At 35.5% G+C, this 20,927-nt stretch overlaps 1 long non-coding RNA gene across 1 annotated transcript in view; it reads left to right on the top strand.

Moving 5' to 3' along the window:
- Positions 1-917: 917 nt before the first annotated feature.
- LOC127543975 (uncharacterized) overlaps positions 918-20,927 on the top strand; it is a 56,500-nt gene continuing 36,490 nt past the window's right edge. Inside the window, exons 1-6 of the long non-coding RNA XR_007949352.1 lie at positions 918-1,375; positions 6,894-6,958; positions 7,363-7,647; positions 8,255-8,298; positions 8,698-8,832; positions 15,889-15,977. This is a non-coding gene — a long non-coding RNA (uncharacterized LOC127543975). The remainder of the gene's footprint in view (positions 1,376-6,893; positions 6,959-7,362; positions 7,648-8,254; positions 8,299-8,697; positions 8,833-15,888; positions 15,978-20,927) is intronic.

The raw sequence follows: 20,927 nt of genomic DNA, 5'->3' as shown, positions 1-20,927 counted from the left end.
GTTACGACTTATAACCCCAGGTGATCTCACCCTGGGCTCACCATTGTTCTGAATCATCAAAGACAGAACTCCTTGTTGCTGCTATCACAAATAAGAAAATCCTATGGTATTAATTGTCACATTTACTGCTACAACCAGAAGAAGGATAAGGATGGTAGGGAAGTCAAATAACCCTTGAGCAGAAGACAACATGGTCTGATAAAAGACTGTCTATATTAGACAATGCAATGTGTCTAAGGCAAGACACACAGTATAGAAAGTATCTGTTCTGTTCATTAGATGATGAGATAGCTCAAAATGCTTTTTGAGAGGCTTAGAAAAACACTCCAATGTCATGTCCCTTAAGTTCTTTAAGGTCATTCAAAGTTTAAGTGATTTTTATTATCCCACATTCCAACTTGGACTTTTCTATCAATTCATTTCCTGTGTTCTTTCATCGTACACTATATTTATTGCATTTTTATTAGGTAACAACTTCTAATTTTCTCCCAGTAATTTCTACTACCTCATATTTCTGGAAGATCATTTTAGCTTGTTACTGTCACAAAGTAAAGGACATTATCAGTTCTGGAAAAGCAGCTAGAATTTTTTTCTTTCACTTGAATAAAACTTTTAACTAAAGTCTAAAAATTCAGATTTTCCATTCATTATCAAAGCGATATCCCAGGTAACATGGGCAGAGCTGTCATTTTCTTCCATAAAATTTTTTAGTAAAATTTTCTTCATTGAAAGTCTATTTTCTCTCTACCCATCTTCTACCTCCTCTCTCCCACATTAAGAGAGAGAGAGAGAGAGAGAGAGAGAGAGAGAGAGAGAGAGAGAGAGAGAGAGAGAGAGAGAGAGAAAGGAAGGAAAGAAGAAAGGAAGGAAGGAAGGAAGGAGGGAGGGAAAAAGGGAGGGAAAGAAAGAAGGAGAGAAGGAAAGAAAGAAGGAGAGAAGGAAAGAAGGAAGGAAGAGTCCTATTACAAACATGTTGTAGTCAAGCAAAAAATGCCTTTATTGGCCAACAAGATTATATCTTAGTCTGTGCTGAGTACTTTTCCTTTGTGAGAGGAGGTAAATACATGTTTGATCATGAATCTTCTTCTTTTGCAAGATCTTCAACTTTATACTACTTAAAAATGTAGGCTAAGTCGGACTAATCAGTCTAATCTAGTCCTATAAATACTCTATACGGCATCTTTATTCCATTAGTGCCAATTAACCAAGGTTCTGCTCAGAAGCTAAACAACAAATAAAATTAAAGAGACCATCATTATATTTTTATGCTTGCTTTAGCAGATTGAGCGAAATAATGCCCTTCCTATTAGTCCCCAGCATAGAATACTTGTTCCCTGAGTACTAGCCAGTTCACAACCATTGGGAAGCAGTACATGTAAGTATGAAGGAACTTGTATTATTTTAATTCAAATCAGAGGACCCTGTTCAAATTTCACCTTTGATATATACTATGTCACTTTGGACAAGTCCCACCTTTCCTGCCAGTTTCCTCATTTGTAAAATGAAGGGATTGAACCTTAAGACCTCTGAGATTCTAAGTGCTAGATACATAATCCTATGATCTAATATTGTTCTATATGATGAAATCCCATAAGTGTTTACACAGCTCAAGACACTCATTTCTCTTATAATATTAAGCCTTGTTTTGTAAAATTAGCCCCTCACAACTTTAGACTTGATGAAAAGTCTTTTTTGGGGAACTCTATATATTTCACAGTCTTCATCTTGAATGCCTTGTAGAGCAGCTAGGTGGTAAGAAGCAGACAGATGGCATAATGAATGGAATCTACAAGACCTGAGTTCAAATCCTTCCTCAGAAATTTACTGTGTGATCTTGCACATGTCATTTAGTTTTTGCTTCTGTTTCCATATGTAAAATCTGTGTTCTATTTATGTTGTTGATGTTATAGATGTATCAAGGAGAACATGAGTAGATAATTCTAGAATCTGTTCTCCCCATACTTTTCCAAGAGAGATTTTGGTTTCTGTAGGAGTGGGGAACAGGAGAGTGACCAGAAGTCCCTATGTATTCAATTATATATTCAAATTATATATTCAAGACTTGATTCTCTTCCTACTCATAGCAAATAAATCCAATTATCCTTACTAATAGGCATTATGTTAATTACTAATGATATAAACAAAGACAAAAATAATGCCTACTTTCAAGGACTATGCAATCTCATGGATTTATTTTCTTTTTCATTTAAAAAATTACTATCTTTTGTTTTCAAATAATTTTTATTTTCTTTTTCCTTTTATGCTTATTTTTAATAGTATTTATACTTTTAATAGTATACATAAAGACAACTTTTAACTTTTTTTAAAAATTGAATTCTAAATTTTTTCTGTTTCTTCCTTTCCCTAAGAAAGCAAGAAATTTAAAATGGATTATGTAAGCTCAATCATGTAAAAGATATTTCTATATTAGTCATATTGTGAAAGAAGAAACAGATCAAAAGGAAAAAAATTAAGTGAAAACAATATGAATCAATCTGCATTCAGACTCCATTAATTCTTTCTTTCTTTGGATATGGTTATCATTTCTCATCATGAGTCTTTTGGAATTGTCTTATATCATTGTTGCTGAGAATAGCTAAGTCATTCATGGTTGATCATCATACAGTGGAGCTATTACTTTGTACAATATTCTCTTGGTTCTGCTCACTTCACTTTGTATCAGTTCATGTAAGTCTTTTCAGGTTTTTCTAAAATCATCTTCCTTGTCATTTCTTATATCATAAGATTTCATTACATTCATATACTACAACTTGTTCAGCCATTCCCTAATTAATAGACATCCTCTCAATTTCCAATTCTTCACCACCACAAAAAAAAAAGAGCTCTATACATATTTTTGTTATAAGTAGGTCTTTTTCTCTTTTTTGATCTTTTTGGCATATAGACTTAATAGTAATATTGCTAGATAAAAGATACTCAATTTTATTACCCTTTGGGCATGGTTCCAAATTGCTCTCCAGATTGGTTAGATCAGTTTATAATTCCACTAACAGTGCATCAGTGTCCCAATTTTCCCACAACTTTAATATTCGTAATTTTCCTTTTCTGTCAAATTAGCTAAGCTGGTATCTCAGAATTGTTTTAATCGGCATTTCTCTAATCAATAGTGATTTAGAGCATTTTTCATGTAAATATCTTCATCTGAAAACTTATTTCATATCTTTGATTAATTTCCAATTGGAAAGTGACTTATATTCTTATAAATTTGACTCAGTTCTTTATATATTTGAAAAATGAAGCATTTATTAGATATACTTGCTATAAAAATTGTTTCCCAAATTTTTGCTTTCCTTTTAATTTTGGTTGCATTGTTTTTGTTTGTACAAATCTTTTAAAATTTAATATAATCAAAATTTATTTTATATCTTATATAGTATTCTCTTGTTTGTAAAAATTTTTCCCTTCTTCAGGTAAATTATTCCTTATTCTCTTAAACTGCTTAAGGTATCACCTTTTATGTCTAGATCATGTACTTATTTTGACCTTATCTTGGTATATAGTATAAGATGTTGGTCTATACCTAGTTTCTGACATATTATTTTCCAGCTTTTGCACCAGTTTTTATTAAATAGTGAGTTTTTCTCCCAGAAAGTGGGGCCTTTGGCTTTATTAAATACTAGATAACTATGGTCATTTACTTCTATGTCTTATATACCTAATGTATTCCATTTATCTACCACTCTATTTCTTAGCCAATACCAGATAGTTCTAATTATTATCACTTTATTATATAGTTTGAAATCTGGTATGACTAGGCCACCTTCATTTGCATTTTTCATTAATTCCCTTGATATTCTTGACCTTTTATTCTTCCAGATGAGAATTTTGTTATTATTTTTCTAGATCAATAAAATAATTTTTAGTGGTTTGATTAGTATGACACTGAATAAGTTAATTAATTTGGGTAGCATTGTTATTTTTTATTATATTGCTTCAGGTTACTTATGAACAAGTGATATTTTTCCAATTGTTTAGATTTCACTTTATTTGTGTGAAATAGTGTTTTGTAATTGTGTTCATATAGTTCCTGCATTTGTTTTAATAGATCATTTTCATTTCCAAATACTTTGTAACAAAGAACAAAACAAGTAAGACTAAAGAAAAACAGTTCATCAAAACATCATCAATATTTGACAGCATATTAAACTATCACATCTGTAATTTTTTTTAGCTTTTAGCAACTTTTCTCAAATTTTCTTCAGGTTGAATCATGGTCATTATAATTACAGCTCTACCATATTTATTTTCTTTTTACAGATACATTTTATTGATAGCTTTTGTTTTTAAAAATCACATACCTTTTCCATTGTATCACACCCTTCCTCCTCAGCTATACCTAATGGCAAAGAATAAAAAAGGGGGAAAAAACTAGCAAAATTAAACATAGTATGGGCAATCCACGTGCACATGAGCATTTGATCCCTACTCTTCTGTCTCTCTTCTCTCTGGACTGGTTCATTCATGTTGGCAGGTGGTATGTTGTTAAATGTTTAACAACAGATTCTTTTTAAAAATACACATAATATACTTTTAAGTTTAATTTTTTGCATTGTTAACATTTCTTTATAACTCCTTAAATCTAGGCAATGAAACAAAAAAAAAATCAAGCACTGACTTGTAACATTTTGCTAATATCTGAAGTGTAAATGCTAACACTGAAAATTTAGCCACCATCTCTTGAGAGCTTGTTCAAGCTAGTTCCAGCAACCCCCTAGCTGGTTCCTGAAAGGAATGGTCATGCTGCTATAACTTATTTTTCCAAGATTCTAAGGGTAATGCTGGTGTGGGAAAACTAAGTGACACAGTGGATAAAACCCAGGGCCTATATTCAGGCAAAGCAAGCTGATTTGTCACCAACCAGTGCTGTTAAGAAGAAAGACTCTTCTTTCTTCAATTATCTCCCAGCAGTGATGCCCTTCCTACAATAAGCTCCCAGCAGCAATGTTTTTCATCTAATCAGTTTGGCTGGGGAGGGAGATGCAAGCTCAGAGTTCTTTATTTCTGTCTTTTCCCACAAATTACGTTGTCCAAATCTGAAAATAAAAATCAATGTATTTATATATATATATATTTTCAGATATATATATATATATATATATATATGTAGATTTTCAGATATATAAAAACTTGACATCTGTAGCATTTTTTCATACCCATAGTGCTAAATTTAATTTCAATGATAGGGTACACCTGTAAGTAGGAGATATTAAGAGAGAGCTAGGTAGGTTGAACTGTCAATCACCCACTAAGCCAGAAGACCTCTCTGGACGTGTTCTAATAATTTGTATTGTCTCTCTTCATGTAGGCCGTTTCTCTAGCAGCTCACTTTAGAGCCATGTTTTTCCCTTTCTAAGCAAATCACTCCCCCTTCTCTTCATAGGGTGGTGACCTTTCTTTCAAATGGCAAGGTACCAGGGAAAGGGAAAGTCACAAAAATGACAATGTTTTTTCTTCCCTTACAGCCTGAGGTGCTTCCCAGTTTGCCATTTTGTTTCTAGGGGCACTTGGATTCTGGATCCATAACCGGAACTTAAAACATTTAGTTCATTATTGATCACCTTCATTTTATCCTAATGCTTTTAAAAGTATAACTTCCAAAGATTTCAGTCTGAGTTAGGCAAAGTTTCATGTCTTCAGAAAGGAAAATGTATAGTTGAGTTGTTTCAGTTGCATTCAACATTCCATGACTCCATTTGGGATTTTCTTGGCAAAGATATTAGAGTGGTTTACCATTTCCTTCATTTTACCATTTCCATTCATTTTACAGATGCAGAAACTGAGGCAAATGGAATTAAGTAACTTGTGTAGCCACAGCTAATAAGTGTCTGAGACCAGATTTGAATCCAGGAAGATAAGCTTTTTGATTCTATTCACTGTGCCATCTAGCTGATCCACATTAGATGTTGAAGAAAATCTAAGATCTCCCCTCTGCTCTATGTCTACAAAATATTAACCAATACATAACACTAGAGCCTTATATAACAATAAACTTGGCTTAGAAATCTCTCAAATAGACTTGATCTCAAAGAGCTTATTTTTGCTAAAATTCTAAATATTCAACATCTAATTCCATGGACTCTAGTCATTTCAAGAGCTTTTGTTATAGACCACTAGGGGGAACTATTTAAAAGGGGCCAGAACTTAAGGGATCATGAAAATCATCTGTCGTTAAAATACCTGTCTTCTTACTTTATTCAGATGCCAGTTGCAAATTTATCAGGCAAGAAATATAACAAAACACAAGGTGGAGACATTTTCTCTAAGTAGTAATGCTCTTCTTTGTTAGTGTTTTGCTAGTGTGCTTTTTGTTTTGTTATTGATAATAATGAAACCCTAACTGCAAATTCATTGGGCTTGAAAAGTCAATATCTAAAATTTCTTTTCATTGAGCATCTAAAAAACATCTAGGAAAACAGAGATCCCTGCTAGGGTATCTCAGCTTTCATAGTCTGCAATGCTTCCAAGTATGATGATAAAGTCAGAATAATCAGAATTAGTTTTAATCACTTGGAAACAGATGTAGGGAGGGAAGGAAAGGGAAAGGAAGAACAAATATCAAAAAACTATATAGCATGAGCTCAACATTGCACAAATAGAAAAATAGATTGAATTGAACTGGATATCTATAAAGTTTATTACAAAAATAGAGCAAAGATTTTTGTACATATAGTATCCAACATTTACCTTTCTCCCTGTCCGGGATTTCTGTGGATTATGCTCAGTGTTGTCACATTCAAAGAATGTTTTCAAGTCCATATGTTCAGTCCTTTTTTTCCTCTTTAGCATTCTAAATAAACCATATATCCTAATACCTTTTAAAACTTTGAAATATCTCATTGTTCTTTTTCACTACAGAACTAGGCATGTTATAGAATATACAGTTTGGTAGCTGGGCCTAAGTGGTAGATATCGAAGAGGTCCTATGGGAAGATCTGAGGTATAGTTTGTTTTTTAAATTTACAAAAAATTAAGTCTGTCTTCTGTCACTATGCTTCTTTCCCTCCTCCCCCCATGGGAAAGCAAGAAACACAAAGCCTCTATTTTAAACATATATAATCAAGCAAAACAAATTCCCACAGTGGCCCTATCAAAAAGCTTTAAATCTATACCAATGGGTTTATCATCTTCTGTTGGGAGGTGAGTAGCATGTTTCATCATGGAACTTTTGGAGTGATGCTAATCATTGTGTTGAGCAGAGTTTCCAAGTCTTTCAAAGAATTTTTTTGTCTTTATGATATTGTTGTCATTTGCATAAGCTGTTCTTCTGGTTCTGTTCACTTTGTATCAGTTTTTTTTTTTTTTTTAATGTATACATAGTTATACAGTTATCTTGCTGCACAGGAAAAATTGGATCAAGAAGGAAGAAAAAAAAACTGGGAAAGAAAACAAAATGCAAGCAAACAACAACAGAAAGAGTGAGAATGCTATGTTGTGTTCCACACTTTGTTCCCATGGTTCTTTCTCTGGATGTAGATGGCTCTCTTCATCACCAAACAATTGGAACTGGTTTGAATCATCTCAATAGTGAAGAAAGCCACGTCCATCAGAATTGATCCTCATACAGTATTGTTGTTGAAGTGTATAATGATCTCCTGGTCCTGCTCATTTCACTCAGCATCAGTTCATGTAAGTCTCGCCAGTCCTCTCTGTATTCATCCTGCTGGTTATTTCTTACAGAACAATAATATTTCATAACATTCATATACCACAATTTATTCAACCATTCTCCAATTGATGGGCATCCATTCAATTTCCAGTTTTTTGCCACTACAAAAAGGGCACTTTGCACTAGTTTTTAAGGTATCCTCATATTTCCCCATTTACTTCATTAAGTAATCCACTTCATAATTTCAAACACAATGATATTCTATCATTCGTATCTTTCTTTGATCTTTTTGGAGTATAAACCTAGAAATGGCATTACAGGAACAAAGAGTATTTATTGGATGCCGAGATTTGTGTATCCAAGACAAGTGAAATTTTTTGAGGGAGTGAAAGAATGGGATTGTTGAGCAAAAGAACTATATGTCCCTGTCAAAGATTCTGTTTCAGTCCATTGTCTAATATTTTCACAAATTAAAAAAAAATGGATTTATCTGACATCCTGCCAAGTAACTGATTAAATTATTACTTTCTAGCTGAGTGTGGTGGCTTGCCCCCTGCAATGTCTGTTACTGTAGAAGTTGAGGTTGGTAAAAAAAAAAAAACTGAATTTGAGAAGTTTATCTTTTAGGTAGTTAGCTAAAGCCAACTGGATTGCAGTCTGTAACCAATATGGTAAATTCCCAAGATTGGGGTCAAAACTTCTATGCCAATCAGCAATGGGATTGGGCTCATGAGTGGCCACTTAACTTCCAACCTAGGCAAAATAGGGAGACATAATCTAAAAATAAATGAATACATACAATCTTTAAAAAAGATCACTTCACACCTATGGCACAATGATAATGCAACAAATGTAAGATAGTGATTATTTATTAATCCATATTCTGTGTGCAAAGTACTATCAGCATTCAAAAATTACAAAACAAAGGCACTTTGGATATCTGATGTATCTTCTGCATCCTCAAAGAAAGCTTCAGTTGTGCTTAGGTGAATTATAATGATTAATATTTATAATTGCATGTCAATGCTTTAAAAAACTTTTCATCTGAGTATGAATTCTCTCTTACCTAGAAAAACATATTATATGACCATGAATGTATGAAAGAATCTTTACTGAAACTTGCGGTCCTCCTTGGAAAAAACAGCCTACTGGCACTGCCAAACTTCTTCCCATCCAGAAGTCTTGGTTTTGGATTAATGGAGATGGTAAGATATAATTGTGGTTGTTGATCTTCTTTAGTTCATGTTTCAGATGGGCAAGAGTACCAGTTTATGTGGGTTAAATACTCTTGCCCTCACTTTCCCCTGATGTATATATTTACTTGTCTAAAGTCTTCAACCTCCCTCCAAATCAAATACATTTCTATAAACTCATTGTCCTTCACAATTCATAACCCTCTTCACCTCCCATTGATAGCCACATGATATTGTTGGTGGAAATTGTCTCAATTGTTATTTAAATGTTTTAATTTGGGGGAGGTATGTGTATGTGTGTATGCGTGAATGTGCTATTGCCTGGTTTTAATATAGTTAACCTATAAAAACAAGATCCCAGAAAAGTCAACACACTGGAGCAAGAAGTATATGTGACACGGGGCAGAAGACTTTGGAACGATGAAACTTTGAAGGAGACCTCAGGGAGTATTTGAAACTAGTAACTTGAGACAAGAAAAGTATAAACATTTCTAAGCCAAAACTAGGAACTTGGTGGGAAATCTTAAGGGACTGGGCTTTTTTCTGGAACAAGAATAATAGGAAATCTGCTGGTGGTCTGTGGAGAAAATAGTCATGGAATAGAGGCTCCAGAGGACAATGGTTTATCTACAAGGCCACATTTTCTCTAGAGGGAAAATTTAAGTCTGAAACATTAGTTAAAGGAATTGACTTTTACTGTGAAGATAGAAATAGACTTAACCAGCCAATTAACTTAAAGGATAATGGATTTAAAAGCTGAAAGGAACAACAGAGGCCATTTAGTGAAATCTTTTCATTTTACAGGTGAGGAAATCAAGATGAGGAGAGGTTTTAAAGGTCAGCAGTAAGTGTCAGAAGTGGACTTTGAATCCATATCCAGTATTTCCTTCAAATTGATATGAATAGAGTGAAATATATTAAGAACAAGATATATCATCTCCAAGTTGAATAAAGGAGGTAGCTATAATGCTAGAGAAAAATGGAAAAAGTCAAATCAGGGAGTGGCTTCCTAAGGTAGATGCCCCCTACCTCCGCGTAAGACCAGGCAGCAGGAGGGCGAAGAGCTGAGAAGACTAACAATCTTATCAACCCTTATTTTACCCTAGACTAGTAGCCTGAGAATTTCTACTTAAAAATGCCCAGGCAAAGGACCTGGGTTCAAATCCCACTTTTGTGTTTAACCTCTGTGTAATCTTGAGAGGTCTACTGGTCCCCCTGGATTTGCATTTCATTATTTGTAGAATGAGGACATTGAACTCATGGGTCCCTTTCAATTCTAAATCTATGATACGATGATTTATTGTCCAAGCTGAATATAATTGGGGCTAAGTGACTAAGATAAGCACTTGAAGAATGATAAAGAAGAATAAAACTGATAAATTAGCAGAGAAGTTAAGAAGGATTAAGCATTGGGTCCATTTATATTTTCAGTGAAGACTTATACAGCTTAATTCTACGTGTCATAATGATTTATTATTGCTGTAACTTTCCCCTTTTATTTTATATTTGTATCCCTAGTTCCTAGCATATAGTAGGTATACAATAAATACTTGTTGGTTGATTATTTGCTATTTGAAACTCCAATGCTTTCTCTATGGTTGTTATTATCAACCCTTAAGATACCTAAGAATTTATGCTTACTCCAAAAACAACTGGATGGAAGAGAGGATTGAAGTTTGTATCCCCTGCTACAGAGAGATGGTAGGTGGGTGGGCATGTCTAGAAAGGAGCTGAAGACGGGAAAAAAAAAAGAATTTTGGCAGTGACAGTAAGAGGCAGAAGACAGTGGGGAAAAGGGGCGCCAGCTGGGAACTGAGAAGCATCTCCAAGGGATTAGCACTTACCAAAGGCCCCCACTAATAACAGACCACCTACTCTTTGCCCCAGCACAAGCCAGATAAGTTGTGCATTACTTTATATAAAGTTGCATTTGGACAAGGTAGGACCCAAAGCAAAGCAATTGTCTTAGAGTCCAGATGTGTCCAATCAAGACTTATACTCATTACCATGAGGTTTCTTAGCAGAAATTTGTGACTGTGAGAGACGATGGTTGAATGCTTATTCCAGAGACAGGGAGGTTGGCAGCCTGTTTCCCCTCCTGCAGAGAGAGCTGGGGGAGAGGAATTAAGGAGGGAGGAAGGCATCTTAGCTTCCTATTATAGCTAATCATTCTGGCTAACTAGGTGCTAAGCTCAGCTGTTTTTACCAGCTGAAGGAGTGGAAGTGTTGTCAACACCCTCTAAATTTGGGGGCAAAGCTTGTTACCCAGCTTTAGTTATGTCTCAGGAAATGGGTATTTTGTTATTTTAAATTTATTAAGCACTTAACCCTGTTTGTCTAAACACTGTGCAAGTATCTGGTTGGAAAGAACTGGTTGGAAAAGCCCCTTTCTTTTTATATTCCTTTTTCTACCTCTGTCCCTTTATTCCAAACAGTCAATAGATGGCATTCCAGCCATGACCAGGGTTGAAAGTGGGAGAGGGGAACAGTTTTAATTCCACACAGAGTAATTTCAACACACACATATATATATTATGTGCATATAATGTGTGTGTATCTACACATATACACACATAAAGCTGAAGAAAAAAGAGAGAGAGTGTACACAGGGTAAAATAAATATTATTATTATTGTCAGCCATAATAATGATACTAATAATAGCTGATATATAACATTTTACAATAGATTATCTTTAAGTCAGCCTGGAAAACAGTGACAGCTGGGGAGAAAAAATGATGCTGGAATTTCACAATTTGCACCCTGAGGGGCTGTGCAAACCTGAAAAAGAACCAGTGCAGTGTGCTGATTTTTCAAGTTTGATTTCCCATTTGACTTCCAAAGCATGAGAGAGGTGAAGTTCTCGAGTATTTTAAAATTTAAGTTGCCTTCAGTGAATTCCAGGTGCCAAAGCTGAGTTGAGTTGACCCATCAGAGAGTGCCCTTTTCATTTTAGTTATTTCTTTGTTATTTATTGCTGCCCATTTTCCAACTGATTCAGAAGAAAGAAAGTATGTAAATGCTTGCTGCCTCTTCAGCATGAGGACAATTCTGGTGGGGTGGGGGTAGGTAAGCTGAAATATGTGTTCTTAAATATGTGGAGTCATTTACAAGAAATGGACTCAACAGCGGGGAGTTTTACAATCCCAGTGGTCTGTGAATAGGAATATAAAATCAAATAGTGTGACTCAGTATGGGCCCTTTTGGCAAGCCTGGAAACAGACATAAATGTCCAGCCAAGGAGTACAAAACTTCTCATTCTATGAACCCCAGAAATAAAGAAACACTCCTCTCAGATATAAAATACAGATTATGTTGTTATGAATGCTAGACTCAATATTCTAGGAGGAACTCAAGAGATTTGAAAAACACAGATATTTATTTTGATGCATAGATCGAGATGGTGATGTGAGTAACATAGGGAAAGAAAGAAAAAAATGTTGTAAAGGGGCAAGTACCCTAGATTTCAAGTCAACATACCTGGGGGTGTATCTAGGCTTTAATAATTCCTTGCTATGGGAGTATGGGTAAACCACTTATATTCTCTGAGCCTTAGTTGTTTTAAAACTGCATTTCTTAGCTCATAAAGTTGTTGTGAAGGAAGAACTTTGTAAAATACTATATAATTGCAAATTAACAAAGAGAAAGTATAATTGCTCCCTTCTTTCATTTCCAACTATATCCCTGGCTGGAACCTCATCCATCCATTGTTTAAGATGAAGATATATCATTTGCTTGACTATTCATTCCTATTGCAAGGGCTTTCCCCATCTTTTTTTCCCCCTATTTGTGGGAGTGGGATGGGATGGAAGAGATAGTCAACAGTCAACGTGAGTTCAAGTCTATATTAAGACATTTACTAGTGACTCTGAGCAAGTTGTTTAATTTTTTTCTGCAAAATGAAGTGGAGAAAGAAAGAGCAAACCACTCCAGTATTTTTGTCAAGAAAATCCCAAATGGGGTTATGAAGAGTAGGATGTGACTTACTGACTAAACAACAATTATGTGCTAAGTGCTTAACTGACTAACCAACAACAAATTGTACTAAGTTCTAGAAATACAAAGAAAGTTGGAAGAGTCCCTGTTTTGAAAGAATAACATAGTTGTTTGCTATGTGAAAATAAGCTATATGCAGGATTAATCGGAAATATTCGACAAAAAGAAGGCACTACAATTAAGTGGGATCAGGAAAGATTTTCTGTAGAAAATAATGGGATTTTAGCTAAAACTTGAAAGAAACCAAAGAAGCTAGGAGGTAGAGGTGAAGAAAGAAAAGAGAGAATATAGGGATGGGGGAACAGGTCAGTGACTGGGCCCAGAGTTAGGAGCGGGAATTTGTTGTTCAAGGAACAAGGAAGCTACTGTCAATAGTCCCAAAGTATGTGGTGAGGTTTAAAAAGATAGGAAAGTTGTATGGACTGAAATGAAGGATTTGGCAAAGTTATAAAGAATTTTGAATGTCAAATGAGGAGTTTATATTTGATCCTGGAAGCAATAGGAAATTACTGGAATTTATTGAGTAAGGGATCAGACCTGAGCATTAGGAAAATCACTTTGACAGCTGAGTGTGGAGGATGGACTAGAATGAGAAATGCTTCTGGCAAGGGTACCAAGCATCAGGATATTGCCATTGAGGTAATGAGGTAGTGTCCGAGGAGAGAATGGGGAGTATTTGAGAGATGTTACAAGGGTAAAATAGACAGACTTTGGCAACAGATTGGCTACATAGGGGGCTATGTGGAGAGATTGAGGATGGCAACCAGCTTGAGAAGTTGGGTGACTGGAAGGTTTTATTCCTTCAACAATAATAGGGAAGTCCAGAATAGGTGGAGGTTTAGGAAAAAATGGAATATGTTCAGTTTTGAACATAATGAGTTAAGTTGTCTACAGGGCATCCAGTTCAAGATGTTCAATAATTAGTTGAAATTATGAGACTAGAGGCCAATGGGGAGATTAAGTTTGGATAAGGGTATTTGAAAATCATTATGGGATGATAATTAAATTCACTGCATATGATGAGATCTCAGTTCACTGATTTGAAAGCAACTGAAGAGGAGAGTGTAGAGTTGAAGTAGTTCACCAAAGGATCAAGATAGGGAAGTGTAGCTAGTGATAGGGAAAGAATTAAGGGTTTGAGGTTAGAGGAAGATAAAGATAAAGAACAAGGTTTTTGGATTGCAAGGCAAGAAAAAATTTGGATTAAAAATGTATTATGATAGATAAGGGAATTTCAGAATTTGTGAACATGGAAGTAGTGCATTTGATGGCAAGATCAAGAATATTACCATCTTTGTGGTAGAGTGGAGGATGGAAGAATAAGACATGAGAAATGAGTAAGTTGAAGAACACTAAGTTAGTGTTTGAAGAACATCATGTATATTTTGAAGAACCCTAAAAGAACAAGGATATGTGTTAAAGAACTGAGGAAGAAAGAAAGAAAGATCGTGAGCCAAGCTCTGAACTCATTGAGGGAGTAAGCAGAGTATCCTGGAGATTGGTGGATAAAGCCATCAGAACTTTTATATTTTAGTGGAAAAGACAGCAAACCAAAGTTAGTGGTGCTTAAGGAAGGGCACTCTGGTCAGAAAAGTAACTGAGATGGTGAGTGGAGCCACAAGAGAAGAGATTGACTCTTGTCCAGGAACAAGGCACAATTGATTTGATCACGCTTCCTGATGCCCTTTCTAAGGGGTAGGGGAGGGAAGGAAAGTGGCAAATCTCTTAAGTATTTTGCCAAGAAAACTCCAAAAGAAGTCATGAAAAGTTACAACATGATTGAACAACAGAATTCAATAATGGAGCAATCAATGGTTAACAGGAAATTTCAAGAATGAATTGGCTTTGCCATTCTCCAATTGATAAATGGTCAAGGGATATGAACAGACAATTTTCAGATGAAGAAATTGAAACTATTACCACTCACATGAAAGAGTGTTCCAAATCACTATTGATCAGAGAAATGCAAATTAAGACAACTCTGAGATATCACTACACACCTGTCAGATTGGCTAAGATGACAGGAAAAAATAATGATGAATGTTGGAGAGGATGCGGGAAAACGGGGACACTGATGCATTGTTGGTGGAGTTGTGAACGAATCCAGCCATTCTGGAGAGCAATCTGGAATTATGCCCAAAAAGTTATCAAACTGTGCATACCCTTTGATCCAGCAGTGTTTCTATTGGGCTTATACCCCAAAGAGATACTAAAAAAGGGAAGGGGACCTGTATGTGCCAAAATGTTTGTAGCAGCCCTGTTTGCAGTGGCTAGAAACTGGAAAATGAATGGATACCCATCAATTGGAGAATGGCTGGGTAAATTGTGGTATATGAATGTTATGGAATATTATTGCTCTGTAAGGAATGACCAGCAGGATGAATACAGAGAGGCTTGGAGAGACTTACATGGACTGATGCTAAGTGAGATGAGCAGAATCAGGAGATCATTATACACTTCGACAACGATATTGTATGAGGATGTATTCTGATGGAAGTGGATTTCCCTGACAAAGAGACTTAACTGAGTTTCATTGGAGAAATGATGGACAGAAACAGCTACACCCAAAGAAGGAATACTGGGAAATGAATGTGAACTATTTGCATTTTTGATTTTCTTCCCGAGTTATTTTTACCTTCTGAATCCAATTCTCCCTGTGCAGCGGGAGAACTGTTCGGTTCTGCAAATATGTATTGTATCTAGGATATACTGCAACATATTTAACATATATAGGACTGCTTGCCATCTTGGGGGGGGGGGAGGAGGGAGGAAGGGAGGGGAAAAAACGAAACATAAGTGATTGCAAGGGATAATGTCGTGTAAAAATTATCCTGGCATGGATTCTGTCAATACAAAGTTATTATTAAATAAAATAAAATTAAAAAAAAAAAAAGAATGAATTGGCTTTGGAGGGAAATATAATAAATTTCATTTTGGACACCCTTTCTCTTTCTGTTTTTTTTTCTAGAATTTTTTTTTGAATCCAGAAACTCTTTAGCCCACATAGCTTAATTCATAGAGCAACACAGAAATGAATTGTGATTCATTTGTAGGGATTGTCATTATTCTCTTAGGAGAGGCAGCATCATAAAATGGAAACCACATTGGATTTGGAGTCAGAAGATTTTGGTTCTATCCTGTTTTATACTCACTGTCAAAACAAGTAAGTCTTTTTATCTCTCTGCCTTCCTAAACCTTAGTTTCCTCATTTGTAAAAAAAAATAATAATAATTATAATTATAATATTTATACCACCCACTTCATAGATTTTTGGTGTTTAAAGTGCTTTGTAAATCTTAAAGTATTACATAAAAATCAATTATTATTAAAACCTGGAAGTATGTGACACAACAATGAAACATCAGCTGAAGGAGTAGAATTCTCTGCCTTATTCTCCCTGCTGAATGTCCAGTGGGTTTCCTTTGGAAAATTAAATCTGGTCTATAGTTTTCAAATCAGAGAATTAGTTCAGCAACTTATTTTGAGAAAATATGATTACATATGGCAAAAATCTAGTGATGATGACTCATTATGATACAACAATCCTGTGTTCTTGTAGCTTTTGTCAGTGAACCATTAGTTATGATGGATTATATCAAGCCAGAAGTGCTTGGAGATAGTCTGGGGATGAAGCTAGCTAATTTTGGACATATAAGTCTGATCATTTTTTTCTTTTTTGTCTTAACTTTCTCTATGAATATCTCAAATCTTAGAAGGATGACTGATAGGAGGCCAGTGAAAAATACAATTCCTTGCAAACTGTAAGGACTACATAAACGCAGATTTATTATTGTCATAATAGATACAATATGATAATAATATAATTATATTAGTATTATTTCTAACAATTAATCATTAATAATTGCAGTAGGAAATATGTGAGAAAAAGAAAGTTCAGAGTAAAACTAAGTTCCTTGTTCACAGAAGACATAATTAAAAAGAGAGGAGTCAGGGGAAAGAAAGATCATTTTTTGAACTAATAGCTAGTTTGCCTGCATTTTAAGGTTCAAATACTGTCTTAGAAACACATCAAAGGAAAATCAAGAGGTCATTTCGGCCTTCCCTAAAGGCAGAGACTGAAAATTCTTTCACCACAAAGTAATCATATCACACAATTCCCAGCTGGGCGACTCAGTAGGGGAAAAAAAGCACACAATTAGAGCAGCAGAGGATGTAGATGAACAGGTCTTCCTTTTCTCTTGCCAGTTGACAGCTGATGCTGACCACAGGTTTTTCATTTAGATGTCTGGGAGAGGCCTTTCCACCCTATGTCTGCTCACCATCTCCACTTTTGACCCTACTGGTTTCCTTCATGTTCGGTATTCATTATTTTCCATCTGCGGAGTTCTTTCCAAATTCCTTTACTTTCTGGCCCTTTCTTATCTGAAATCCCCATTCCTTTTTTTTTTTTTTTTTCTTACTTGGCCTTAGCCAAGGTTCCATATGCTCATAAGGCTGTGTGCAGTGCATGGCTTAGAGAGGGAAAGTGGTCATTTATTTGAGATGCTTTTTCCTTCCTTTAAATACAATTTTCATAGGAGATGCCTTGATTCTCATATGACTTCGTACCCCATTCCCCCTGTACTGGCCCATATCCATGTGGTATTTCAGGAACCATTTGAAGCATTACTTTGCATGAAGGGGTTGAAATATGGAATGAATCTATGATTTCCTTTGTATAAGGAACTCCCAGGTGAGGAAATTCCTTGCAAATTATAGCCTCATAGTTGCCTAGATCACTAAGAGTTAAGTCACTTGCTCAGAATCACACAGCCAATATGTATCAGATGTGAGGGAAAAAGAGTCTAGAGATGTCTATTCTGCTTGAGTCACATACCACAGAACTTGTGACATGTGGGTCAGGCCAGGGATTTCTGGCTTTCAGGCTAATTCTTCTGTATCGTGCAGATGAAAATGAGACAATTTTCTCACAACAATCTTAGGAAATAGTTTCTCTTATTATCACCATTTTATAACTGAAAAAAAAAAAAACTGAGGCAGATGGAGATAACACAACATGTCCAGAGTCATACAGTTAGTAAGTGTCTGAAATAGTATTTCAACTTAGGTCTCCCTGACTCCAGGCCCAGTACTCTATCTAAGACTGAAAATAATAAAAGAAAGTCAATTTCAGAATGCTAATTCAATCTTTGTTTTAGTTTCCAGTTCTGTTCTCCCCATACATTTCATGCAAATTTATGAATTTAAAAACATGGCTGAACAAAACTAGGAATGTTCTTGAGGCTCCTGGGGAATTTTTGCAAGGACACTAATTTTGCAAAGAATAATAAAACATCTTTGATAGTCTACCAAAAAAAAAAAAAAAAACAACTCCTTTTCTATTTTGAAAATGCAAAGGTTCACATCCAGTAGAACTTTAACTAGAAGAAACTGCAACTAGGCAACTACATCAGATCAGTGAGCAAGGATGGAATCACAAAGTTGTACAGAGACTGGTAGATGAAAGGAGGGATCTGAGGTGTGACTACCTCTAAGGGGGCAGTCTGTTCCCCAGAGAGACTGACAGAGGCAATAGAATTCCACTTCTAGGGATGATCTTGGTAATAAAACAAAGAGATGATAATTTCTTTAGGGAGGAAGAATGGTTGCTCCTTGAAGTTAGTGTCTTGAGACAGATGACCATTTGTCCCATGCTAATATTGGCTCTGATATCCAGTGGGCATTTTGGAGGTGGTGAAAACATTGACAATATTCTCTCATGCTCATGCATTGTCCCAAAATGAAGGTCTCATTAAAAATTAAAAATCAGAAAATTTAGTGTAGCAAAATTGTGGAGAGTTCTCCATGCATAGAGGAACTCATTCATTTCCTGTTGTGTGTCAGAATAGACATTTCTAGCCTCTTTTCCCTTCACATTTCTCTAAAAGAAACTTCTATTCTCACCAGAAATTAAAGCAGGAAGATAGGACTTGAAATCACTTTATTTTCCTTGGAAAGAGCTAGAACTTTATCTGTTCACGCAAAGATTATTAGTGGGTTCCATTTAAATTTTGGTCACTTTGCCATTTTGGGGAGCTTAGAGAGAGACCCTTTTATATTCAAGGATTGACCCTTTTATCACCAAATATCAGTTCCAAAATGAATATTCGTAGAGAACAGCAAAGAAACTCATTTAATTAGATAACAAAACAGAAATCAAAGAAGGTATACAAAGAATATATACCAGACAATAAAGAATGAAAGAGCTCTCCCATTGGGAATGAGATAATTCAGTCAACCAAGAAAGGAAAACTTTCTCAAATTTCTAGTGTAGCATGCTGGGGATAGGGACATGATAGAGTCTGTTGGCTCTTCTCATGTTCTCCTTGAGTATTTTCCTTCAACATCTTTTAGTGCGGTTGGTCTTTTTCATCTAATTCTTGACTCTGGAAGCTAGAAGCACTGGAATTGACTCCACTTCATGAAGAAGAAACAAAGTTTGAGAGTTCTCTAAGAGGTCAGAAAAGGGGAATAGGAAAAATTTGAGCTCTCTCATCTCTCCCAGCTCTGCCCAGATCCATGGGGGCTTCATTTTCACTAATAAGGAGAAAATCTCAAACCATGGGCCACAGGACAAAATTACAGAAGAAAGGGAGCTTCTGTGGAGGCCTTCTAGAAATTTATCAGAATCAAACTATGATGTTGTTTACTGGCAACGTGGTAGAGAAGATAGAATACTGCCCTCAGAATAAAGAAGATGGTAATTCAACCTCACCTCTGAAAAATCTTGACTATTGTAACTCTTGACAAATCACTTCTCACTACATTAGACAATTCTCTCAGACAGAGAGAACTCTCGGAAGGTGTTTCCTCATCAGGAATTCTCAAAACTAGTGAAATCCTGGTTGACTTAGAAAGAAAAGTCCTGATGAAAAGAGAGAGACAGAGAGAAACAGAGAGACAGGGAGACAAAAACTCACATAGATAGATAGATAGATAGATAGATAGATAGATAGATAAGAGAGAGAGAGAAAGAGAAAGAGAGAGAAGAGAGAGAGAGAAAGAGAAAGAAAGAGAAGAGAGAGAAGAGAGAGAGAGAGAGAGAGAGAGAGAGAGAGAGAGAGAGAGAGAGAGAGAGAGAGAGAGAGAGAGAGAGAAACATCTGCCAGAACCAGCTAAGCCTGGGGAGCAGGTTTAAAAATGTTCAAGGTAAGTGTGTATATCTCAGAAGAGAGCAAATATTACAGAGTAGGTCTAGATTTTATTTTTTTTATTAAGTATCTACACTTAATTATTACATTTAAATATTACACTTAAGAAGATGAAGAAAATGTTAATAATTCACATAATTCTTACGTGTCATGCACATTTTTTGAGAGCCAATTGTTAAACATTTACATTATTTTTCCAGATAGATTAATAAATAGGTGGACAGGTAGGATAGGTAAAGTATTTATTAGGCATTTAGTATGAATTAAGTGATGGGAATATAAATGTTAGCAAAAAAAAAATTCCTGCCCTCAAAGAGCTTCCAGTCTAAAGGGGGAAGACAATACATAAAAAGGAAGTAGAAAGCTAGATGAAGAAGTCCCATCAGAGTCATAGGTTCAGTCAGATTTGAAGTGAACATGGATGTCATGGTTGCTTCCTTAGACAAAGGTTCTGGGGAAGAAGTCACCAATTAGAGGACAAGGAGCCTATACCCATCAAACCATAGAGGGGAAGAAGTCATGGAAGACTCATGGACTGGACTGGGTTTGAAGATTTCATTTACATATGGTTAACTATAAAGCAAATCTTCAGCAAAGAGGAGCTATTTTCTTTTTTTTTTCCTTTTTTTTTTTTAAATAACTTTTTATTGACAGAACCCATGCCAGGGTAATTTTTTACAACATTATCCCTTGCACTCACTTCTATTCTGACTTTTCCCCTCCCTCCCTTCCCCCTCCCCCAGATGGCAAGCAGTCCTTTACATGTTAAATATGTCACAGTATATCCTAGATACAATATATGTGTGCAGAACCGAACAGTTCTCTTGTTGCACAGGGAGAATTGGATTCAGAAGGTAAAACTAACCCAGGAAGAAAAACAAAAATGCAAGCAGTTTACATTCATTTCCCAGTATTCCTTCTTTGGGTGTAGCCGCTTCTGTCCATCATCAATTGAAACCAAC

Source organism: Antechinus flavipes, chromosome 1 (assembly GCF_016432865.1).
Source record: "Antechinus flavipes isolate AdamAnt ecotype Samford, QLD, Australia chromosome 1, AdamAnt_v2, whole genome shotgun sequence".
NCBI lineage: Eukaryota > Metazoa > Chordata > Mammalia > Dasyuromorphia > Dasyuridae > Antechinus > Antechinus flavipes.
The sequence above is the reverse complement of the archived record's forward strand: the minus strand, read 5'-3'. Positions and strand labels throughout refer to the sequence as shown.